We start from the raw sequence: 23,201 nt of genomic DNA on the forward strand, positions 1-23,201 counted from the left end.
TGCCAAATAATACTGTCTATAAATATTCATAATGAGAAAGAATGTTTCTATTTCCAAATTGTGTTTTAAACACATACACTTTAATCAGAGCCAGACTCTAAAATGATAATTAATGTAGCTGGCATTTGCATCAACACAGGACAATTATAGAAGGTACATTTATCAAGTTAAGCACAATTACAGCATTTTAGGTAATGAAAAATAACCTTTGCATGGGAGTTTACTTTAGAAACTGACACAGGGAAATATTTTAATTTCCATATGCTTTGAGTAATTATATTTTAATATCTTTTCCTTCTCAGAAGTGGTAACTTATTTTTTAAGAGATTTCAATAAATTTAAATTTGTTCTTTTTCTAGATCTATTAAGGAACTTGTATATACTGTAATTGAGCTATATTTATTACTAGCTGAGACATAATTAATCATTTTTGTAAAACACTGATGGTCTGGGCTCTTGGTTTTGCGGTTAAATTTTTAAATTTCTGTATCTCTTATTGAAAAGATCATGAGTGCTACACTTTATTCATATATGCTTGACAGACTATGTGAAATGCCACACAGTTCCCTTGTCTGGATTACAGGATTTCTCTTAATGACTAGGAGTGATGGTGGAAGAAGGCCATCAACTATCAGCCTCTTTGGGGGCTATGTCAAACTCCTGCCCTGAGCAGCTGCCATCCCATCGCTGAGCAGCATGGGGTGTGAAGGCCCAAGCATCTCTGCAGGGCCTTATGGCTCTGGAGCTCCTGGGGGGTCAGTTCAGGGTGCTGGGGGTGCTGGGATTGCAGTGCAGCTCAGTTTTTCTCCTGCTCACTCCTCCCTCCCAAGGGCCTTGATCCCAAAGAAACCCTCCAATCTCAGAGGGTGCTGCCTGGGAACTCGAGCTGTGAAATCTGCCCATTGACTCAGAGGTCAAATGTCTCCATGGCATTGAATACTGACAGTACGTACGTTCTAGCAGCTATCACTACATTGACATTTATTCTGGTCAATTAATCGATGTCAATATTAATGAAGATAGAGCATTTTGATATTACTAATATTTTCTGAATCTCCAAAACAGTCAGCTTCATCATTTCATCAGGGTTAGCAGATAAATAATATGGCAGATAATTGAACTCATCAGAAAAAGAAAACAAATCTAATCACATTTTTCTTCAGTGACAGTCTTGGCACTCTTTTGACCTGCAGATTGAGTATGCTGTGGTCTGATTTTAAACAAAGGAAAAGATGAAACTGACGCTTGTTAATCATGCTGGAACTTCTAAAACAGCTGTTGCCATGGGGGATATTGTCCCGGTATTTCTTTTGAATTTTACATGAGGACATTTACTCCCTCTTTGGCGTTGCAAATTACAAGAGTGATTGAGATAGTTCTAAAACATGTAGCTTTCCTTTCCTATTTGAATGCACACCATTGCTATTTGGCATCCATTTGAGGTAATACCTTTTCAGCAAAGCAAGGAAAAGGCTGTGAACTGTAATTGCTCACTGAAAACGTGTTTGATTATTAGCACAATTTCTCAAGCAAGCTGTACAGAATAGAAACTGTGCTTAGGGAGTTCATAAAACAATACCGCTGTTTCTCCAGCAAGTTTTTCCAGGTGCAGCGTCAGCCCCTCGCAAGCAAAATCTACAGTTTCGGAAGAGAATGAGTCCTGTGCATCTATCAAAGGTCAAACCCAAAAGAAACAAGATTAAAAATTCGGCAGGAGACAGAAATCTGGACGTGCACCAAACAACTTTTCATCAGCGTGTCTGTCCAGGAGGAAGCATTTTCCAGTGGCCTCCTCCTCCTTCTTCATTTTTTTTTCTGTAGAAATGAGCTCAAGGGCGGTGTTCCCAGGCGCTGTAACAAAACGAACTCCTTTAGGCACGAAGAAGCATTCATTAAGTGATATTGTTTGTTAAAGGTATCTTAGTAGCTCCACTCCCTCAAGTCAGTGTCAAACCTAGTGAAAAACCAATTCTAGCAAATTTCTCTGCGGCTCACGTGGGAACTCGCGGGTGTGATTTTCCTAACGTTGCAGGACCTGGGTCAGGCGGGCTGAGTAGATGTAGGGAGAGAAAGTACTATTATATATGCTGACCTCTTTTAGGGAAAGGGCAGAATTTCCGAACTCATTAACTGGTGCCTCTCCTTCGTTTACTTGCTACTTCATGCGCCCTCCAGCTCCCTTTGTGGATGCGGAAGCCCTGAAGGTGGGCGGAGCAGGCCCAGCCCTAGCAGAGGGCTCGTGCCCCGGCGGCCGGAAGCCAAGGGGGCGGCCACCGGCTCACCGGAAGTGTAAACTCGGCTTCCGGATGCTGGCCTGAGTCTCAGCCGGATGCTCCTGTCAGGTAGGAACATCTGGAAGTCAGAGACAATGAAAACACACAAGGCTCAAGTGTTTTGCCCCGAGCAGTGTTTACAGGAACAGGAAAGCCTGGTGAGTCATCTTTTGTTTTTAAATGGGAACTACCAAGAATTCATACGTGCTCATTGCAACTTCATGCATTTATATTGACCAAGCATTGAATGTTAATGCGTTCAGAGGATGACATAGGAACAGTATGCTGCTTACCAAGTAACTATAATAGAGTGATTTTCAAAAGTCTCATGAGAAAGTGGGGAATTAGAAAGATATTTTGCCCCAATTGTTTCATTTTTATCCACCTAGGTAATAAGGGGACTGTTCCGTATTCAGAAGGCAGCAGGGGGCACAAAGTTCACCATCATCATTACACCATCGGTAACCCTGAATTACAGCAAACCCATTGCAAGTGGCAATTTGTCAATAAGCCGTGATGCAGGCTGTAGCCTGAAGTAAAGGAAAGGAAGCCGGGCTCAAGGAGGAAAGAGGAGAATAGGAGTGAGGCTGGTAGAGAATTTGAGAAGGGCTGTGTTGCTCTCAGAATTCCCTGTCACTCTCCTTCCAATGGGTGTGCGCCATAAATGACTTTAAAGTTATTTCATCCCACGCATTTGCAGAGACCCTCAATTGTCATTAGCAAACTGAATGAGTGAGTCTTCTGTGTATTCATTCAAGTGATGTAAGTATTAAAACAGAAAGGGACCTGTTGGTATGTGTCGAGGAATCTTCCTCTGGGGTGATACTGTTTCATCAATCAGTAGTCCTTGACATACAAAATATAAGGCTTGCTAATTGCTTTGATTCAACTTACATTTCTTATGTTACCTATGAGACCAAGACTGGCTGAATAATGATACACTTTGCCTTCTGTTTTTTTCCAAGGCAGCAGAGTACAATGTTTAAGCACAGACTTTCAAGCTAGCCTGCCTGGGTTTGAATCTGGGCTCAACTACATACTATCTGCTGTATGACCTTTAGCAAGTTACTTAACTTCTCTGTGCCTTAGTTTCCTTATAAGTAAAGTAAAGGTGATAGTGTATTCCTTGTAGGGTTTCTGTGTGGATGAGTTTGTGACAAGTGTGTATTCCTAGAACAGTGTTGAGTCCATAGTCAGTGCTGTCCAAGTGTTTGCTGTCATCCTTGTCATTGTCATCACCATCCATCCATCATCCCCAAACAAATGGTGAGCCTGTCATAACCTGTTGGTATTTAACCTGCGTTTACTTCAGGGAGCACACAAAATAAAGGTTTAAAAATCAGTTCTAGAATTTTCCTGCAAATCATTCTTGTTGAGGAAGTGCTCAATGAATATAAAATATGTGGTGAATATTAGCTATCTAAACTATGCATTCTCCCAGAATATAACCTTAATAGGTTTTTCTACCAGTAGCTAAAGTTGGCACAGTTGGGGAAAAGCATGTGGTGTGTGTGTGTCCTTGAGTAGGTTACTTCACCTCTCTGAGCCTCAGGGTTTAATTTTTTTTTCATCTTCTTATAAAATAGGAATGAGAATATGAATTTATTATATTCATTTATTCAAAGGCAATATATTGAGTAACTAATATGTATCTTGCATAATCTAGTTTCTGGATGTGTTTTATTCACATTGAGTTCAGTGAACTCAATTTATTTGAACGCAGTGTGGATAAAGCAAGCCTTTGCTGTGCCAATAAATAGATACAAAAGGCATCTTATACATTCAGTGATTAAAAAGTGCCATAGGAATATAAAGCAGAATAAGGAGCTAAAGAGTGATATGGAGCAAGGGGCAGCAGATATGACAGCTTTTCTAATGGTGGATGTTCACATATTTGAAAATTCTCACTGTCATATGTAACAGTGAATTTTCTGACTAGAGCTGGGTGGTGAGGAACTCGCTTTTAAAACTGTCCATGGGCACACGAGGCTCTTCTCCAAGTATGTTCTTTCTGGAGCTCCCATAGCATGGCTTGTGATATGCTGGGAGCCAGGGCAGACAGGCTTTGGAAGATAGCTACTGCCCACCATGTAAGAAGTATGGATGACTGGGTCCTGGAAAAAAAGGGCATTTGCCCAGGTTTTCATGGCTTCGGTATCTCCTCATGGGGAAAGAAGGTAATGGTGTAATTATTTTGGCAATGAATTGTTTGCTTTGCTCTGAAATTGTTACGGGAGAATATGTTCTTGTCTTGCTCAGAAAAGAATTAAAAAACGAGCCATAGTAAAGTGAAAGCAAGTTTATTCAGAGAGATACACATTTCATAGACAGACTACAGTCCCTCTCAAAAGGGAGAGCGGCCTGGGGATGTGAGGGTGGTGAGTTTTTATGAGCTGGGTAATTTCATATGCTAACAAGTGAGAGCATTATTCCAACTATTTTGGGGAAGGGGTGGGGATTTCCAGGAATTGGGCCCCTGCCCACTTTTTTGCCTTGTATGGCCAGCCTGGGAACTGTCATGGCACCCGTGGGTGTGTCATTTAACAGCTTATGTATTACAGTGAACATACGAGGCTCAAGGTCTAGTGGGAGTCAAATCTTCTGTCATCTTGGGTCTAGTGGGTTCTAACTAATTGATGTTGTATCCTCAGTGGCTGTGTCGTTCTTTTAATGGTTGTATTCTGCTCCCTTCCCTCTTGTCTCAAAATCACTCAAAATAAACTCAACAATGGAACTGCCAATATTTTCCATGTAGACACTTTCATTCTCACCTTGAAATTCCTTAGCTGAAGCATCAGCTATCCATTGAGTTACCTTTATTTCTACCCTTTAGAACTTTCTCCAGAGAAGTTGGAAATGTCCCAGGGCATTGTAACTTAGAAAGAGCACAGTGCTGTTAGAGACTGTGGCAACTGAGAGTTATTTCTGGGCTATTTGAAGTACTTAATAAAAACTCCAGGACACTTGGCGCCTGAAGCACAGCATATGTGATCTTAGTGTGGAGCTGTTGTTCATCTGGCAAAACCCCATGCAACACAATTGGATTTGTTCCTCAAGAAGTGTCAGCAAGGCACCAAAGGGATTCAGAGGCTGAGCTTTGGTCAGAACTTGTCTGTTTTCTAGAACTCCAGATTGCCCATGACTGGTACAAAAGGCCCCTTGCTGACTGTTCCTCCCAGCATTCTTATGGCAATTTCATCTTTTTGCTGGGCTTTTACTGTTTTACAGTTGAAGAGCTTTCAATGTGTAAATAAAAAATGGAAGTTGGATAAAGAGATTGGACCTGAATTTAGGTCTGTTTTCTTTATTTTCTTCTTAAATGGGGTTGTCTGAATTTCAGACTAGGTTAGTTTGCTTATTTTGGCTGAACTTCTTATTTTCTTTTGGTTGATTAATTCTTGATATTAGATCGTAGTTTGTACTAATATTGTTTTCAGTCATTTCCAAAGAGGTCTTTGGAAATAACTTATTTAGTTTTCAGGGAATATTCTGGATTTCCCCTCCAAATTTATGAGTCTTGTCAATATTACCCAAAACTTGGATGTCTGAACAGGCCTCCCATGTATTATATTCTCCTGGCTTTGCCCTTTGAATGTGCTTGATGGAATAGATCCTGGGTTTTTAGATTTGCAAGGAACAGTAAACCCTGTGTCAGCATAATATTTCTTATGTGTACAATTAGATGAATGATAGAAAATAATTGCTGCAGACTTTATAAAGCTTAAAGTTCTCTTGCGTAAAGGAAATGTGTTAAAATACTTTTAAGTTCTCCTTAAATTTGAGCAACACAGTAAGTCATCACCACCACCAAGCTACCTACTGGGGTTCAGTGCTGTTTTTAATAGAGCTTTCCATTCGGACTTTCAAAAATGCAAGTGGGATGTGGCAGAGTAAATAGTCATTATCTGTTCTTTTCCAGGATCAGATTACATGATAGTTGCTTAGGTGATATCCTATGCAGACTATGTACCTTTGTAAACACGGATTTTAAAATCTCCATAGATATATCCTGGGTTGGGGACGTAGAAAAAATGTCTTCTTGGTTCCTCATAAAAAGGTAAAGGCAAGCTTGTGGATGCTAGAAATGTAAACAGTGACACAGACCTTCTACTGATGGTAATCAGAAAAAAAAATGACCTGATGCCTAGCACCCAAGGTACTAAGAGGCAAAACTAAGTGGAAAATGCCTCCGGAGGCACATGTGTCTACCAGTGCATACTGCAACACTGTTTGCTTCTCTTTCTGTGAGTTTTCCATTAACATCATCGAATATTTATGACCCACTTCATCCCTTTTCAGAACTGTCAGTTGATTCCATTCAATACTTAATCACTTGGTGCTAAGTACCCAGTTCTTCTGTTGGTGCCCTGGGAGAGATGGAATGCTCAGATCTGGGTCTCATCAATGCCTCTGTTGCTAGTCACTTCCTACCTGACTGCTGGTAGTGTTGAGAGATAGAGAAATGGGGGACAGTTTGCAGAAGATTTCTTTTCGCTTCTTTTTCTAGAGTGGCTACCATGAAGATAAGATAAATCAGCAGCTCCTGTGCAAGGCATTGCCAGCTTATCCCAAGGTAGAAAAGTACCTCTGGAAGTCAAGGACAGAGGGAGAGCCATGCCTGTGTCTGCTCCTGGGTAACTCACGTAATTTCAACCCAAGCAGCCTCTGTACTCTGTCCCTTGTTTGCACTCAGAAAAAAGCTTCTCTCTTACAAATGTGTAACCTGCAAAGTTTATACATATGAAAAACCCTGCAGAGCCCAGCAAAAAGGACCTCAACTCTGCCAGCACCCACCACCCAGTGGCATCGGGGATTCCTGTGGGGGGTTACTTTGAAAGTTTAAGCAAATAGATTGAGGAACAGCTTTTCAGAACCTAACATATTCTTAAATAGATTATAACTAGATTATAAGTAAAATCTCCAAGAAGCTATCTTTAAATTACTTCATGTATTATGTCTAAGAAATTTACAAAAATTCATTCTCCATCTCCCCCACCCCTCCTTCTCAAATTCCATCATTTGATTTATTCTCATAATTGGCTAAATGAGCCATTTTCCTATTCTGCTAGAATGTCTATGAGATGATAAAGAGAAAAAAAATTAATCAAAGGGAAGAATTTGTGGAGGCATATTAGGTTCAGAAATAAATTATTTCAACATGTGAGGTTTTTATTGGGCTGCCAAAGAAAATCCATGCAGTAGGTCACAAGAATAGACTCAGTAGCTGGTAGGCTTAAATTTCTTGGTTTAGAAAAACTTAAGATGGGTGTTCAGATATTACGTTTTCTGAGTTGGGTGGTTTGGAATAGAGTATGTACTTACGAGTGTAATTTCAGGAAATAGATTTTGGCAAGCTTGATTAGAAGTGAATTTAACAGTTATTAGCCTTTGTCATTAATAAATGATGCACTATATTTGGCTATATTTTATTTTAATATTTTAAATTACAATTACTGAGCTAGAAGAAAGGAAATTGAGTTATAGTTACAATAATTTTGTCACAAGCAAGTAATCGTGATTTGGGGGAAATTCATTTAAATTATAGGGGCGTCAGTTTACCAAAGATGAAAATTGTAATGCCTACTTAGGATGCTTTCTGACTTTCTGGCCCGAAGATTCCCCCTCCAGGCAAATTGGAGCTATTTTCACCATTGCTTCAGGTCTGTCCTCTGCTTTCTAATCAGATTTGGCTAGAAATAGTACCACATTTCTGGATGATTTTTAGTTATAAAATTCGTGCTATCACACGGGTAAGCTTTTGCTCCTTTAATAAAAGTTTGAGGGCTTTTGGTGCTATGAACAAGACACATGAACTGCTGCAAGCTCAAATAACTTCTCAAGGTATTCCAGGAAAAAGTACATTGATTTCCTTTGTAGGCAATAAATACTTTCTGTGTTATTCTGAATTATGTGATATTTTAAATTCTTGTTTTACAATTTGAAAAATCTAGTTCTGAAAAGATAATAGCCTTATAGGACAACTAGTAAAACAAAATTAAAAAGCTGCATCAAATTGGTTATGGTAATCAAGAATCAAAAAAGGAAGAGCTAAAACCTCAGGATCCATAAAAAGTCACAGTTTTTAACCCTCTTTTGAATCACAGACCTTAGAAAGTTTCAGAGGAGCTTTGGAAACCCTCTTACAACATCAGGTATTTGTATCCACATACACTTACATGTAGTCTCAAGAGATTCAAAGGCAAAAGGACTACTTCAGGGCTTTCCGTGTCCCAATAGGTGGTCTCTCGGTTTTGGTCTTTGCAGTAATCTTTGTCATCTGTGCTGCGGCATTAGAGGGAAGTAGGGCACTTAGTGACAACTCTTGTTATCCAAATAAGGGAAGATCATGGTGGCCCAGATAAAACAAAACGATGGAATTCTCAAATCATTTCTCTCTGATCTTGTAACACTTCTTTTAGTGTCGTTGGCTTTGTGCTAATGTTGAAACTTCTGTTTCTCGAGAACAAGCTAGTTGTTGGTTTGCCATATTTGTGGTAAGTTGCTGGGGGAAAGCCAGCTTGAATTTAATATATGCTGTGGATGGTGTACAAAGTCTATGCAAGCTATATGTGGATATTCACGAGCTTTCAACAGGTTTTTATGTATTAATAAGCATTTACTCCAAGGAGAAATCTGAGCACATTCAAAAAAGTTGCGGTAATTTCCATACAGATAGATACACTTTACCACAGGATGTGAATAGACTTCAGAGGGTGGCTACAAATTCCCCTTCCAGATTTTTCAGATCATAATAACGTTCTATATTTGGAGGTGTATTCTGCTGTGAAATTGCATTGGAAGGAACAAAAGAAAATGTTTGGCCTCTCCCCTCTCCCTCTTCCCCGACCACCTTTTGCTTTTCTCTGTGCTTCTCTGTGGTCATTTTCTCTTCTCAGCTTCTGAAGTCAATTTTAGTCTGGGTCCTACTCAGGGTGTTGTTCTGGAGGATTCTTGGAGACACCCTAAAAGTGAGGCTGAGTCTGATTCTTATTAGGGTCACAGCTGAGGAAAGTTTTTATATAAATGAAGCCATTTGTGAGGGTTTCTTTGGCCAATGCTTACATCATTCATTTCACTGTGACAACAACATTCTCCCCTAGATACTGTTAACTGCGTTTTATGAAGTGTAAATTGGGACCCTAAGGGGCTGAGCAAATTGTCCCAGCGACTAAGGTTGTAAGGGCAGAGCCAGGTCCAACTAACTGCACGTCTACATCCCCTTTATATATCTTTAGCTTCAACTCTCAGCAAGGTGCCCGATCAATATTTGAATGTTGTTTGAAGGATAGAGCTACCTTCAGAACTGCGCTAGCTTCCTGATGCGGTATCTAGCCAGGCATACTGCTGCTCATCGTCCTCTGCTCTGAACTGGTGATGAGCGGTGGGGCTCTTTGAATTAGAGGGGTGGACTCGACAACCCCAAATAGAAACTTCATGTCCTGGAACCTGTATAATTGACTGGCTTCCTCACCAATAAACATTCTTCAAAATTGTAGATACAATAATTTAAGATGTCCATGTATGTCTTTTAGATAATAACATGGCTTTTAATCGAATAATAGAAAATAGTTTTAAAAATACACCAAAGGAAAAAAGAATAGCTGAGACATTTATATAGCCTGGTATAAGAGAATCCCAAGAATATTTTGCTAGAGATACATTGAAGAATTAGGAAATATTATATGTTGACATTTTAGAAATACACTAATACTTTTTTCCCTCTAATGGTGATTTTTTTAAAATCCTGGAAAACATTAAAGTAATTGCAACCAGCTTTCCTGTATCAGTGCATAGTCAAAGCAACATTCTTATGTCTGATATTTAGTTTGGCATTATAACAGTATCTATATTAGAAAGTTCTCGACTGACTTCCTGTTATGTCTTGAAGCCAAAAACCTTTCAACAAATGCTATCTTTATTTTTAAAAACTTGATCAGTTTAGTTTATCATTGGCCATTTCTATTATTAGTTCAAATCTTAAATCCCTTTAATTTTCCAGTGTTTGTGGAAATAGTGGCATACATTGAGGAAGTTACCGGGCTTGGGGTTCTTGAACATACTGAATCCTTTATCACATTCTTCTTGCCTTGGTTGTTGGTTGTACGCCTGGATTAAAAAATCAAAAATAGAAACGAAAATGACAGGTGAGAGACTTTTCATAATTCTATTGCTGTGTAACTATGTTTCTTTCTTGAAATTCCTACTCCTTGAATAATGAATTGGGCAAAATCCTTGCCTGAATGCTGAAAGGAACAGTGGTAAGAAATACAATTGAGAACAAAATGCTTCTCTGTGGAAATCTATATATACAATATATATTGTGCAGCAGTATGTCATTTACCACTTGGATGGTCGTTTCAGGAGGTAGAATTAGGGAATGGGTATCACAAGTTGAGCTTATTGGCTTCGGTATCAGGAATTAGAGTTAGATCTGCCCAAGTTTGTACTTATGTCCCAAGACTGACTCTAAGAACCTGGAAAAGCGTGAAGGCTAGGAATCCATTCACATTTGCTTCAGACTGCAGGGTACTGGCAAATGTTTATGGCTTACTTTGCTTGCTTTGCCTCTGATTTCCTCTAAATACAACTCCCATGACAGAAAGCCAACCCAGACATTCCAGGCTTTTGCTAAAGGTTTGTGAAGCTGGGGGAGCAATGATAAAGAGGCAGTCACAGGGGTAGCAAATGGAAGAAACGTGCTATGCTACTCTGCTATGTTTTGGGGAAAGAGGGACAAAGATAAGAGGACAAGATGATTAAGAGTAGATAATATGCATGGAACTCAGTACACAAGCTGGGTTGTGTCCTGATGTCTCTGTTGTTCTGTGCTTAAGAGAAATCTTCACAAACACTGTCAGGAAAGGAGGTGGTTCAGAGGTTAGTGATCTGTCTATGTTGAGTAGGTGGCTAGAAGAGGAATCCATGAACTATTTGGGGGCAAAGGCCAAACCTGGGATTCAACCTCTCTTAGGCTATGCAGATACAAGCCCCTGCTGACACCTGGATCTCAAGTAACCCTAGGTTACTGAAGTTCTTTACTTCTAAGCACTTTTTATGTAGAGATGTTGGTGAATTGATGGTGGTCCTCAATAATATTATGCATTGTTTTAATAAGATCATTTTTTTGCCCAAAACTGCCTCTCCTGAACAAAGAAAGACAGATACAGGTTTTGTGAAACTCACTGCTTGTAATGTTTGGAGCCCTCTTTAAGGAACTAATGCAAAATTACAAATATAAAGTACAAAATTGACTACTCATTTAGAGTGAGGAAAGGAAACCACATCGGAAGAGCTGACAGTTACCACAAACATAATAAAATTCAGAAAAATAACAATATTTGTATTGATAAACTGCCTGATACATTTCTATAATGCTTTTTTCCCCTTTATTATTTTTTGGCTGCATAATCTCTGATTGCCCCCCTTTTTTAAGACTTAAGTTTTTAGAGCAGTTTTAAGTTTATAGTAAAAATTGAGAGAAGGGTACAGAGATTTCTCATGTACCTCCTGCCCCCACACATTCACAGCCTCCTCTGTTATCAGCATCACTCATCAGGGTGGTATGTTTTTTACCAAGGATGAACCTACATTGACACATTATAATCACCTGAAGTCCATAATTTACTTTAGGGTTCACTCTTGGTGTTGTCCATTTGATTGGTTTGGACAAAAGTGTAAGAACATATCCATAATTATAATATCATACAGATTCTTTTCACTGCCCTTTTCAAAGCCTCTGTTCTCTGCCCAGTCGTCTCTTTCTCCCATCCCCTGGCAACCACTGATCACTTCACTGTGTCCATAGTTTTGTCTTTACAGAAAATCATACAATTGGAATAATACAGTGTGTAGCCTTCTCAGGTTGACCTCTTTCACTTATTAATATGAATTTTAGGTTCTTCCGTGTCTTTTCTTGACTTGATAGCTCATTTCCTTTAGCGCCTAGTAGTATGGTCTGGAACTACCACAGTTTATTTATCCATTCACCTACTGAAGGACATCTTGGTGGCTTCCAGTATTTGGCAGTTACGAATAAAGCTGCTATAGATATCTGTGTGCAGGTTTTCATGTGGATATAAATTATCAACTTTTTTGGAAAAATACCAAGGAGCACAATTGCTGGATTGTATGATAAGGGTATGTTTAGTTTCTAAAGATCTGATCGCCTCTTTACATGACAACAATTTTCTAATGGCATTTTCTGTAGAAAGGGTAATTCAGTCTTTCCTCTAACATGGGTGAATGAAATTTGTATTTTATCACTGAGAGTTGAGATGCATAAAACAGGCTATTTCGTATGCAGGTGTGCTTCCTGCTTATAGTTGTGTTATAGGTTTGTGTCTGGTAAGTTCTGTTTCTCATGGTTGCCAACAAAAGGGAAAAAAAAGTTGTGTGGTTATTTGCTCTTTGCCATCAAGTGTGTTTCTGTTAGGAGAGGACTTCTGTTTGAGTCCCACTAAAGTACCAGTTCCTCTGTGGGCAATGTTACAGGCCTGGTGATTGGAAGAGTTTTCTGCAGATTAGCTTCTGGTTCTATGCATTTCAGGTTGCTTCTCCATAGATGATTCACATGTTTCTTTTGCCAGTTGGGATCGTGGTATATGTTTTTTCATTATTCAACTCATCTTTAAATGTGTAAGCAAAATTTTAATATTTTCTCTCTCTATTCTTACACATTCTTATTAAAATTTTCCTGGCTATTTCATACTTTGTTGCTATTGTGAAGAGCATCTTTTTTCTCCTGGATTGTTTATATATTCATTGCTGGCATACAGAAAAGTTATTACTTTTTGTGTTTTTATTTATTAGTTATTTATTGGTTATTTTGACTTGTTAATTATAATAGTTAAGATAGATACTTTTTGAGGAAGTGTTTTTGTTTGTTTGTTTGTTTGTTTGTTTACTAAGGGTTTAGATATCAGTGTTAAGCCAGTGGTTTTTGGGCTCATATAAAATAATCATATTTAATCATATTCTTTAAATCTAATTATATGATAAATTTGATTAAAGTATTTCTTTATATTAAGTCATAAATATGTTTCTAAATAAATCCTTTTTGTTTCTGGTTTTTTATTCTTTTAATATTCCGCTGAACTTTCTCCTAAACAATAATGTAGACAGAGATGTAGCTACAAGGTTGTTTATTGCATCAGTATATAAGAAAGCAAAGAGTTACAAACAACCTTAATGTTTAAAACTAGGATATTGGTTAAATAAATAAAAGCATGTATCTCCAGTTGAGACTAGGCAGACAATATAAAGATGTTATAAAACTGTATTTCTGAATATGTTTATATATTTATGTAATTTGGTGAAAAAGTAGTAAGTATGGGATAAGCCCACTAAAAAATTGTGTTTGTGTGTGTGTGTGTATTTGAGTATGTGACTGTGTTTGTGTGTATGTATCTGTCTGTGTGTATATACTTAGAATGATCTGTATTGGAGTTTATCAATGAGGTTTCCTCACCTGAATGGAGATTATATTTTTGTTTTATTATTATTATTTTTAGAAAAATGACATTATAGATTTTTTAATAAAAATTCTCATAAATATCTTATATCAATTGAACAAGAGTACAGTTAATATCCTAATACAGAAGCAACCATTGCTAGCAGTAAATGAATGTCATTGCAGATATCTCTTACATACATATAAATACAAGAATATGTGGCCAAAAATACTTTTAAAGCTGTAATCATATGTTATAAGCCATTTAAAATTAAAAAAATATTTTTACATTTATGAAAAGAGAATAAATTGAAACTAAATAGATTGTTCAATATCACAATATGGTGTGTATTAGTTTGCTATGGCTGTCATAACAAAATCCCACAGGCTGGGTGGCTTACACAACAGAAATTTATTTTCTCACAGTTCTGGAGGCTGGAAGTCCAAGATCAAGGTGTCAGTAGGTTTGATGTTTTCTAAAGCCTCTGTTCTTGGCTTGTAGATGGCCACTTTCTTCCTGTGTCCTCACATGGTTGTCCTCTCTTTCATTTCTGTGTACTAATCTCTTCTTGTAAGGGCACCAGTCATATTGAACTAGTGCTCATCCTAATGGCGTCTTTAAACTTAACTACCTCTTTAAAGTCCTTGTCTCCAAATACTGTCAAATTCAAAGGTACTGGGGGTTATGACTTAACTTCAACATGTGAATATTGGGGTGAGGGAACACAATTCAGCCCATGACAGGTTCTTTACTGAAAGATACTCTAATTCCTAAACAATCAGTCAGAGGTTAGGAAAAAAGGATTGTAAAAACATCAGAGTGTTGGGTTATCTTTCTAAAACTTATACATTATATGTCTTATACTTCTCCCCACCTTCCTTTCCTTCACCTGTTTTATATATTGCTTTTGAATTGTCAAGATTTATATTATTTACGTTATGTTACTTGGTAAGTATAATTCCTATAGTCAGTTATTAGTTTTATATTTAAATTGGTTCAGTGGCCATTACCAGTCTTAACAGTTTCTCTATTTTATTTATTGTTCCCTTTCTATCATCAAGTAGTATATTCAAGGAAGGTCCATAAGTACTACTATTTCATGAATTCTTTCACAGGGAAGGCTGTCAGCCTGTCTCCAAGATCACAATGACTGGGTGCACTGTTCTTAGGTCTTATTTTATTTCTTTTCCACAGGTGATAAACTGGTCACTTACTAGCCAGTCCAGCTAACTATTGGAGGAGGTCATTGAGAGGATATGGCCTCTGGTTGGTTGACCCTCAAGTTGGACCCAGGCGATCAGAGAGTCCTTACCCTCTTACAGTCCTTGGAATGTATATTCGGCCTACTGTCCTGGTGCTCGCAGCCTTTTGAAGGAAGGGGCCTTGAGTGAGTAAGGTGTTGTTGAGACCATCTGGACCAAGTGTGTGACTGACCCCAGTTAAGGGGCCTCCATATAAACTTTCAGGATTCCAGTGGGCGGGAATGGAAATCTACTCATCTTGCAGCCGCCCAAGACAAGCCTCGTAAGTAAGTTTCCTTGCTTATTAAACCTGCCACCTACCAATCTAGAGTGGTCTATCTCTTCATGTATGGGATCCAGTTTACAAACCAACCCTAACAGACATCTGTTTTCCTCAGTAATAGTTAATACAATTGATTTTGTTGCAGAAATTTAAATGTTGGGAGAATGAAGACAAAAGTTTGGATTTCTGGATTTTCTTAAAAATACCAAAGATCTGGCAATACAATATCCTGTTGACTGTTTCTTACTCCCTTAAGGCAAAATTGGCTGTAGCTATCTTGTTTTGATTGTGTGTGCTCTCCAATTACTGAATCCAATCACTTTTATATGTCCTACCCCATTCTTGTGGGCATTAGAAGTTTGCAACTTCAGCCTTAGAATTGTTTTTGACATTGCTCTGTTATTTCATGGCACTGAGTATTGAACTAGTCGTTTCACTATGACTTCCCCATTCATTTCTTGTTGGGTTTAGGAAGGTCTCATGTATTATATTTCCTAAGTTCTTTCATGTTTCAGAATGTCTGCCTGTTGCCCATATTCTGAAATATGTCTGGCTGTAATATATTTTGATATATTATAATTTTTTTCCTTCAGGGTATCAGAGGCTTAGTATGTTGCTGTGGAGAAATCTGCAACCAGCCTGATTCTCTCCTTTTAGTTGATTTGCGTGCTGTATCTGGATGGCAGAAAAAAATCTTTCTTTGTTCTTGAATCTTGGTAACACCAGAGTATCTTACAACGTTCATCTTTCTGTGTCTTTATCCTAGTAGGGAAGGTCTGTCCTTTAATCTGTGCTTCTTTTTCCTCTCAAGGACTTTTTAATATTTCTGAATATTTCTTCTGATTCATTTTTTCTGATCACAGGTACAGGAGCATAAAATATCCTCCCCTTACACTGGCTTTGCCCTCTGCCAGCTTCTTTCTAACTTGTTTTTGATATTAATATGATCTCAAGCCTATCCTCTACCCCATTAATACGACTTTTAACTCTTCTTTCTTGCTCTAATTTATCAGAAGATGTGTAATGTTCCCATGCTGGTGTTGCCCTCTCAGTCTGTCTCCGCAGACTTCCTCTACATCCACTCCTACTGTCTCGTGCACTTTCACCGTGTGAATTCTCCAGGTCAGTCTCCACGTCGCCTTTCTCTGAGCTATACTCTTTGGCCGGGGTGTGGTCATCACTTAGTCTTTCTCTAGCCTCAGGTCATGAGAGTGAGGAAGGTGGAAAACTTCTGTTTTTCCTTCTCTGATTTGGGTAAATTTCTCATTTCACAATCTGCTCCATCTCACTGGGGATGCCTTCTCTTCCAAAGCTCTTCAGTTTCTGGTTTGTGGGTGGAGCCCTGATTCGGCCCGTAGAGAGTTCCTTTGAGTTTTTCGTTTTCCTTGTTTCACTCACACATTTCTCCCAACAGTCTTCTGTGTATTCCCCCCTCCTCCTCAGTCAGAATAGGAAGAAATAACACTTCTTGTGGGTTTTAGCCCCGCTCTAATGTTAACTGGGGACCCAGAAGGGTTTCACCTTCTTCTTAATCTCTCAACTTTGGGCTCTTGCAGTTTTTGTTTTTTCTTATTTATCTGCTTGTTTGTCTTCACTTCTGTAGTTTATTGCTGGAGCTCTTCCGTGCCCTCTCTCTTTTCCTCTCCAGCTGCGAGAGGGTGGGTGGCTTTCCCTGGCAGTTTTCTTCTCCATGAGTTCCTTTGGTGGAGATGTTTGCAAAGATGTTCCCTGGACTTTCTTGCCAGCAACCTGTTTTCCCAGCTTCTCTCTATTTTTTGGAATCTTAGTACACTTTTGAGGACTTGGCTGAATCATCTACTTTCCCTATCATCTCTTCTGAGAGATGCAGATAAGATTAAAGGACTTCCTGAACCAAATAAGCATCTTTTATTTATTTGCTTGGCCATCTCTTTCTAAAATCTATGTCATGTATTTTTGTTCCTTTCATCAGGTGTTGGACGAGGCAGATTCTCTCATTGTTTACTGTCTTAACTGGGAAGTCTGAACTATTTTGCCATTTTTTCTTTCTTTTTCTTTTCTTTTTTCTATTAGGTGGGCCAATATAGGTTTATTTATTTAAAATTTTTTCTACCACGGGCATATATTTCTTTGGTTAATTATTTTAAAAATTAAAAATATTCTATTGAAATAGATTTTATATTGTTTACTTAGAGTTGTATAACTATGTTTCTAACATATTAGGCCACAGTTTCTTTTTGAGCTACTGATGTCAGTTTCACTACCAGAATTGTGCTGGTTATATATAAAAGACACGGAAGTTGAAATATTTTTATGCGTTCTGAAAAAATTTAAACTTTTGGAAATTATTTATTTCTTGAAGATTTTGTTGAATTTACTCATGGATCTGTCTGGTCCCAGTGGCCATTTCAGGGGTACATTTTGATAACTGATTGTTTTTCATGGATATCAGTCTATTTTTTCCTTTCTGAATTAATTTTGGTAATTATCTAGAAAATTACACAATTCAACCAGGTTTTCCATATTGGCATCTCAAATTTTTGTAGTTTTTCTGTCTGTGTTTATAAGGCATTTCTCATTTCTTGTGTGTGCATTTGTATTTCATCTTTTAAATTATTACTTGTTCTAGAATTTTGTTTCTTTTCTGACCTTTCCAAATAACAAAAGCTTAGATTTCTTTATCAAGTCTAGGGTCCCTATTTTCTAATACATTAATTTCCTTCTTTATTTATTGATTTGAATTTTATATAGCAGAATATCTTTCCCTACATTTTAGGTGGGTAAATATTTTATTGGATTATATCTTTTTACCCCCCCCTTAAATCTATAGATTTTTACCATTATCTTTTAGCTTTTGATATTTTAGAGGGAAATAAAAGGTCAGTCTCATTTTTGTGCTTTTGTATGTGACATGTATATTTTCTACCTAGATTCTTTTACATCCTCTTGTTTTTCTAAAATGAAAAAAAGGGGAGACATGATGTATCATTATTGGTCTCTTTTTTTTTATTAAAGTATAGTTGATTTACAATATTTTATTATTTTCAGGTTTATAATATAGTGATTCAGTATTTTTATAGATTATATTCCATTTAAAGTTATTATGAAATAATTCCTTTATTTCACTTTGCTTCTACAATATATACTTTATGCTTATTTATTTTATACATACTAGTTTGTAGCTCTTAATCCCCTACCCGAATCATGCTCCATCTCTTTCCTTCTCCCCAGTGGTAATTACTAGTTTGTTCTCTATATCTGTGAGTCGGTTTCTGTTTTGTTATATACATTTGGTTTAGTTTAGTTTAGTTTAGATTCCACACATAAGTGATAACTGAGTTGTTGTCTTTCTCTGTCTGACTTACTTCACTAATCATAGTACCAGTAGGTCTGTCCACATTGTTGCAAATGGCATAATTGCATTCTTGTTTATGGCTGAGTAATATTCTTGTGTGTGTGTATATGTGTGTGTGTGTGTGTGTGTGTGTGTGTATGTATGTGTATCTATCTCACATCTTTGTCCATTCATTTGTTGGCTATAGTGAATAATGCTGTGAACACTGGGATGCATGTGTCTTTTCACTTTTTTGTGGGGGGAGGTAATTAGGTTTAGTTAATTAATTAATTAATTTATTGATGGAGGCACTGAGGATTGAACCCAGGATCTTGTATATGCTAAGCAGCAGCTCTACCACTGAGCTATACCCTACCCCTGCATGTGTCTTTTCAAATTAGTGTTTTCATTCTCTTTGGATATAAAACCAGTGGTAGAATTGCTGGATCATACAGTAGTTCTATTTTTAGCTTTTTGAGGAGTCGCCATACTGTTTCCCATAGTGGTTGTTCCAATTTACATTCCCACCAACATTGCACTAGGAGTCCCTTTTCTCCATATCCTTGCCAACATTTGTTATTTTAGGCTTTTTTAGATAGCCATTTTGACGGAGCTGAAGTGATGTCTCATTGTGGTTTTGATTTGCATTTCTCTGATGATTAGCGATGTTGAGCATCTTTTCATGTGTCTGTTGGCCATCTGTATATCTTCTTTGGAAAAATGTTTATTCAAGTCTATTTCACCCATTTTTAAATCAGATTGTTACTTTTGAAATTGAGTTGTATGAGCTGTTTATATATTTTGAATATTAACCACTTATCGGTCAAATGACTTGCAAAATTTTTTCCCACTCAATAGGTTGTCTTTTTGTTTTGTTGATGGTTTCCTTTGCCGTGCAAAAGCTTTTAAGTTTAATTAGATCCCATTTGTTTATTTTTGCTTTTGTTTCCTTTGCCTTAGGAGGCAGAGCTAAAAAAATATTGCTATGGTTTATGTCAAAACATGTTCTGCCTATGTTCTCTTCTAAGAGTTTTAAGTTTTCCAATCTTACATTTAAGTCTTTAATCCATTTTGAGTTTATTTTTGTATATGGTGTGAGGAAATGTTCTGATTTCATTCTTTCATGTGTAACTGTCCAGTTTTGCCAGGACCACTAATTGAAGAGAGAAACTGTCTTTTTGCCATTGTATATTCTTGCCTGCTTTTTCATAAGTTAGTTGATCGTAAGTGTTTGGGTTTATTTCTGGTCTCTCTATTCTGTTCCATTGATCTGTGTCTGTTTTTGTGCCAGTACCATGCTGTCTTGATTACTGTAGTTTTGTAGGACAGTCTGAAGTTGGAATGCGATGCCTCCAACTTTCGTCTTTTTTCTCAAGATTGTTTTGGCAACTCAGGATGTTTTGTGGTTTCATATAAATTTTAGGATTATTTTTTCTAGTTCTGTGAAAGATGTCATGGATATTTTAATAAGAATTGCATTAAATTTGTAAATTTTGGGGGGGTAGTATGGATATTTCAACAACATTAATTCCAATCCAAGAAATCAGGATATCTTTCCATTTCTTTGTACCATCTTCAGTTTCCTTCATCAGTGTCTATAGTTTTCAGAGTATAGGTCTTTCGCCTCCTTGGTTAAGGTTATTCCTAGGTATTTTATTTTTTTGATAAAATTTTAAAAGGGATTGTTTTCTTGCTTTCTTACTTGTAGTTCATTATTAGTGTATAGAAAAGCAACTGATTTCTGTGTATGAATCTTGTATTCCGCAACTCCATTGAGTTCATTTATTAGTTCTCATGGTCTTTTCCTCAGCTTCTACATACTACATTGCTTCTTAAATTTGTCCTCCACATTATTTCCAATACTTAATATTTATTTTACTGTTTACTGCTACTGATGTGGTTTAAATTTTCCAGTGGATTACTTTTAATTTTTTTGAAATTTCTCTCCTTTATCTTTAGCTCATCTTGAGGTTTTTATAGCTTAGCTTTTGCACTTCTTATAACTTTCTGTATCATAGAGCCTATTTTCTTTGTATTTTCTAGAGGATGCCATCACAAAAACAATAGCACCAACAGCAATAGCAATACAATACAACAGCAAAGAAAAAAAGAAAGATGAATTTGGTTCATTTTCTCAGATATTTTTTTCTGTGCCCTATAGTAGATAACTGTCAGGGGTGAGGTCTCCCATGTTTTTAGACTTAAGATCCATTTCTTTTTTTCCTGCAGTATTGCTTTGTAGGTCTACAAATATGTTTGTTAGGCGTGATGCCTAGTCTAATGTCTAGATTCTAGAAAATTCTCTTGTAGAGTAATCTGTCTCCTGTAGATTCCATCTTCTCTTAGCTTTACAGCGTAAATCTTTGAAAGAGCTCTATTTTTCAGAATATACATTGTCATTAAGGCTTCCTCTGGTCATGTTTCCCTTGGTTTTGGCACTATGGTTATCATCATTGAACTCTTGTCTTCTGGGGGATGCTGTTTGAGCAAAGGTAGATAGACTGATGGAAACTCAGCTATGACTGACATAAGAAATAGCACATGCCTACTGGAGGATCGGGTGTCCAGCATCATGCCATTGTAGCTGGCTGGAGAAAGGAAGAATGGCACAACAGCATGAAAGGAACCTTCCCATCTGAGCTCCATTTAAATGATGTCACCGACAGAAGTTCATCTCATCTGCACACCCAGGTGTCAAGGTAGCTTTATTCCCAGCTACTTTGAGTTGCAGTATACCCAGCAGAAAAGTGAGGGTACTGAGATGGGTTGTAGGGGGCAGTGTGAGGGGACAGAAGTTCATGTGGGCTCCTGACAGTCTTTGTCCCAGCCTAGGTCTCTCTGAGTCTGAGCTGACTAGAAGGGATTGAACAGTGTTCCCTGTTATCAACCATAAATTATAAGAAAAGCCAGCATAGTTGAATTCATTTTTTTCCTCAGGCTTATTTATCTTCCTTACATTATGTTCAGACTTCTTTCTTCCTCCACCTCTAGTGATTTCATGGAGTCTGCTGTGTTAGAAGGATGACACAGACTGTTAAGGTTTCATAGTGTGTGCCTCATTTTTCCATCCCCCCTCCCTTCTGAAGGCCAGGTTGTTTATTGTCTTCTTTATGGGGCAATGACTAGCAGGTTATTCATGCACAGTTAGTCAGCTCTGGTTCCCTGATCTTACAACATCCGTCCACACCTCACTGCCATTCATCACAGACCCCGGAGTTCCCACTCTTCTCTCTCCTGCTGCCACCACGGCTAATTCCCCAGTCACATCCTCCTTTTCGCTTCCCACTCCATTCTTAGTAATAGTTTTAATACCATCAACAGCCATGTCTAACTAATTTTTATTGTCATTTACTTACAACATGATTCCTCCTACTTGTCTTACATGTGCACCTCACAACCATCCTGCAACCTTTTCTCACAAATCTTCACTAAGATATATGTTTTAGAGGTTAGTGATTCCATAGATCCATAGGGCTCAATGGTGGAACTGTAACTCCAACCCGGATCTCCTAACCCTGCATCTCATGACTTTTCTACCACACTGTTCTGTAAGTGGCAGCTCTTATGCACGGCCCCTCAGTAGCAGCAGTCAGGTGATGACAAGTCCTGGATTCGTGGGTCCATGAGAAAGTAGCCTGTAATGTGCACCTAATTGAAATAGAGACCGGGGGACCCAAACAGGTGGAGAGGATCCTCACCACAAAGTAGGAATGAACAAGGGTTCCCAGATATCCATGCTTAAGGACACATGGACTCCAAAATAGTCTTTTTTCCTCCAAAGTATTCCTCAAACTGGGCAACACAAACAGGACAAGCATCACAGAGGTTTACAAATAACGAACAACTACAGTAGCAAATCCTTTCTTCCTGTGGAGTGTTCCGTCAGAGCTCGTGCGCTCCTGGCTTAGTGCTAAATGCTTCACCAAGGGGAGTGGCCCATGGGTGGAAGCTGCCATGCAGATCAGAGATGACTAACCTTCTTTCCAGTGGATCAGGTTCTCATAGACTGGCCTTAGAGCTCAAATAGGGAGCTGTGGCAGAAAACCGTGAACTCCAGAGACTGCCGGAAGCAGACAGGCAAATAGATGGTAGCAAGTCAATGATCATTTTTCCCAAAGGCGAATCAAGTCAGGCAGCTTTTGAGAGAATGTGAGATGCACAGCACAGATTAGTTTAGATCAGGTTTTCAGCTTCTGAACTTAGGTTCCTCAGATTGTTTCTTGACTTTCTTTGAAATCACCAGAATCTATAACAATACTTCATATAATTCAAACTTCTGTTTTATTTTAGCCACCGCGCAGGCCACAGTCAGATGTTTTTACCTAATTTTAGCTTTAACCCAATACATTCATCAGGTATTTATTTATTTAGTTAATGAAATATGGTTGGTTTATAATGTTGCGTTAATTTCTGTGTACAGCATCGTGATTCAGTTATGTGTATATATATATATAACTTCCTTTTCGTATTTGTTTTCATTATTGGCTACTACAAGATATTGAATATAGTTCTCTGTGCTCTACAGTAGGACCTTGTTGTTTATTTTCATCAGGTATTTATAATTTTCCTACCATGTCCAGGCAGTGGAATGGTGGGCAGTGCAAAGAAAAGGTCTCGGCTCTCATGGAAATATACAGACTT

At 37.9% G+C, this 23,201-nt stretch overlaps 1 long non-coding RNA gene across 2 annotated transcripts in view; it reads left to right on the plus strand.

The window, feature by feature from the left end:
• Window positions 1–2,312: 2,312 nt before the first annotated feature.
• The window catches only part of LOC116665280, a 416,497-nt gene continuing 395,608 nt past the window's right edge, over window positions 2,313–23,201 (plus strand). The window contains exons 1-2 of one of the 2 annotated variants that reach the window (XR_004321816.1): window positions 2,313–2,431; window positions 14,918–15,251. This is a non-coding gene — a long non-coding RNA (uncharacterized LOC116665280). The remainder of the gene's footprint in view (window positions 2,432–14,917; window positions 15,252–23,201) is intronic. The other variant, XR_004321815.1, reaches the window with a different exon arrangement.

Source organism: Camelus ferus, chromosome 8 (assembly GCF_009834535.1).
Source record: "Camelus ferus isolate YT-003-E chromosome 8, BCGSAC_Cfer_1.0, whole genome shotgun sequence".
Lineage (NCBI taxonomy): Eukaryota > Metazoa > Chordata > Mammalia > Artiodactyla > Camelidae > Camelus > Camelus ferus.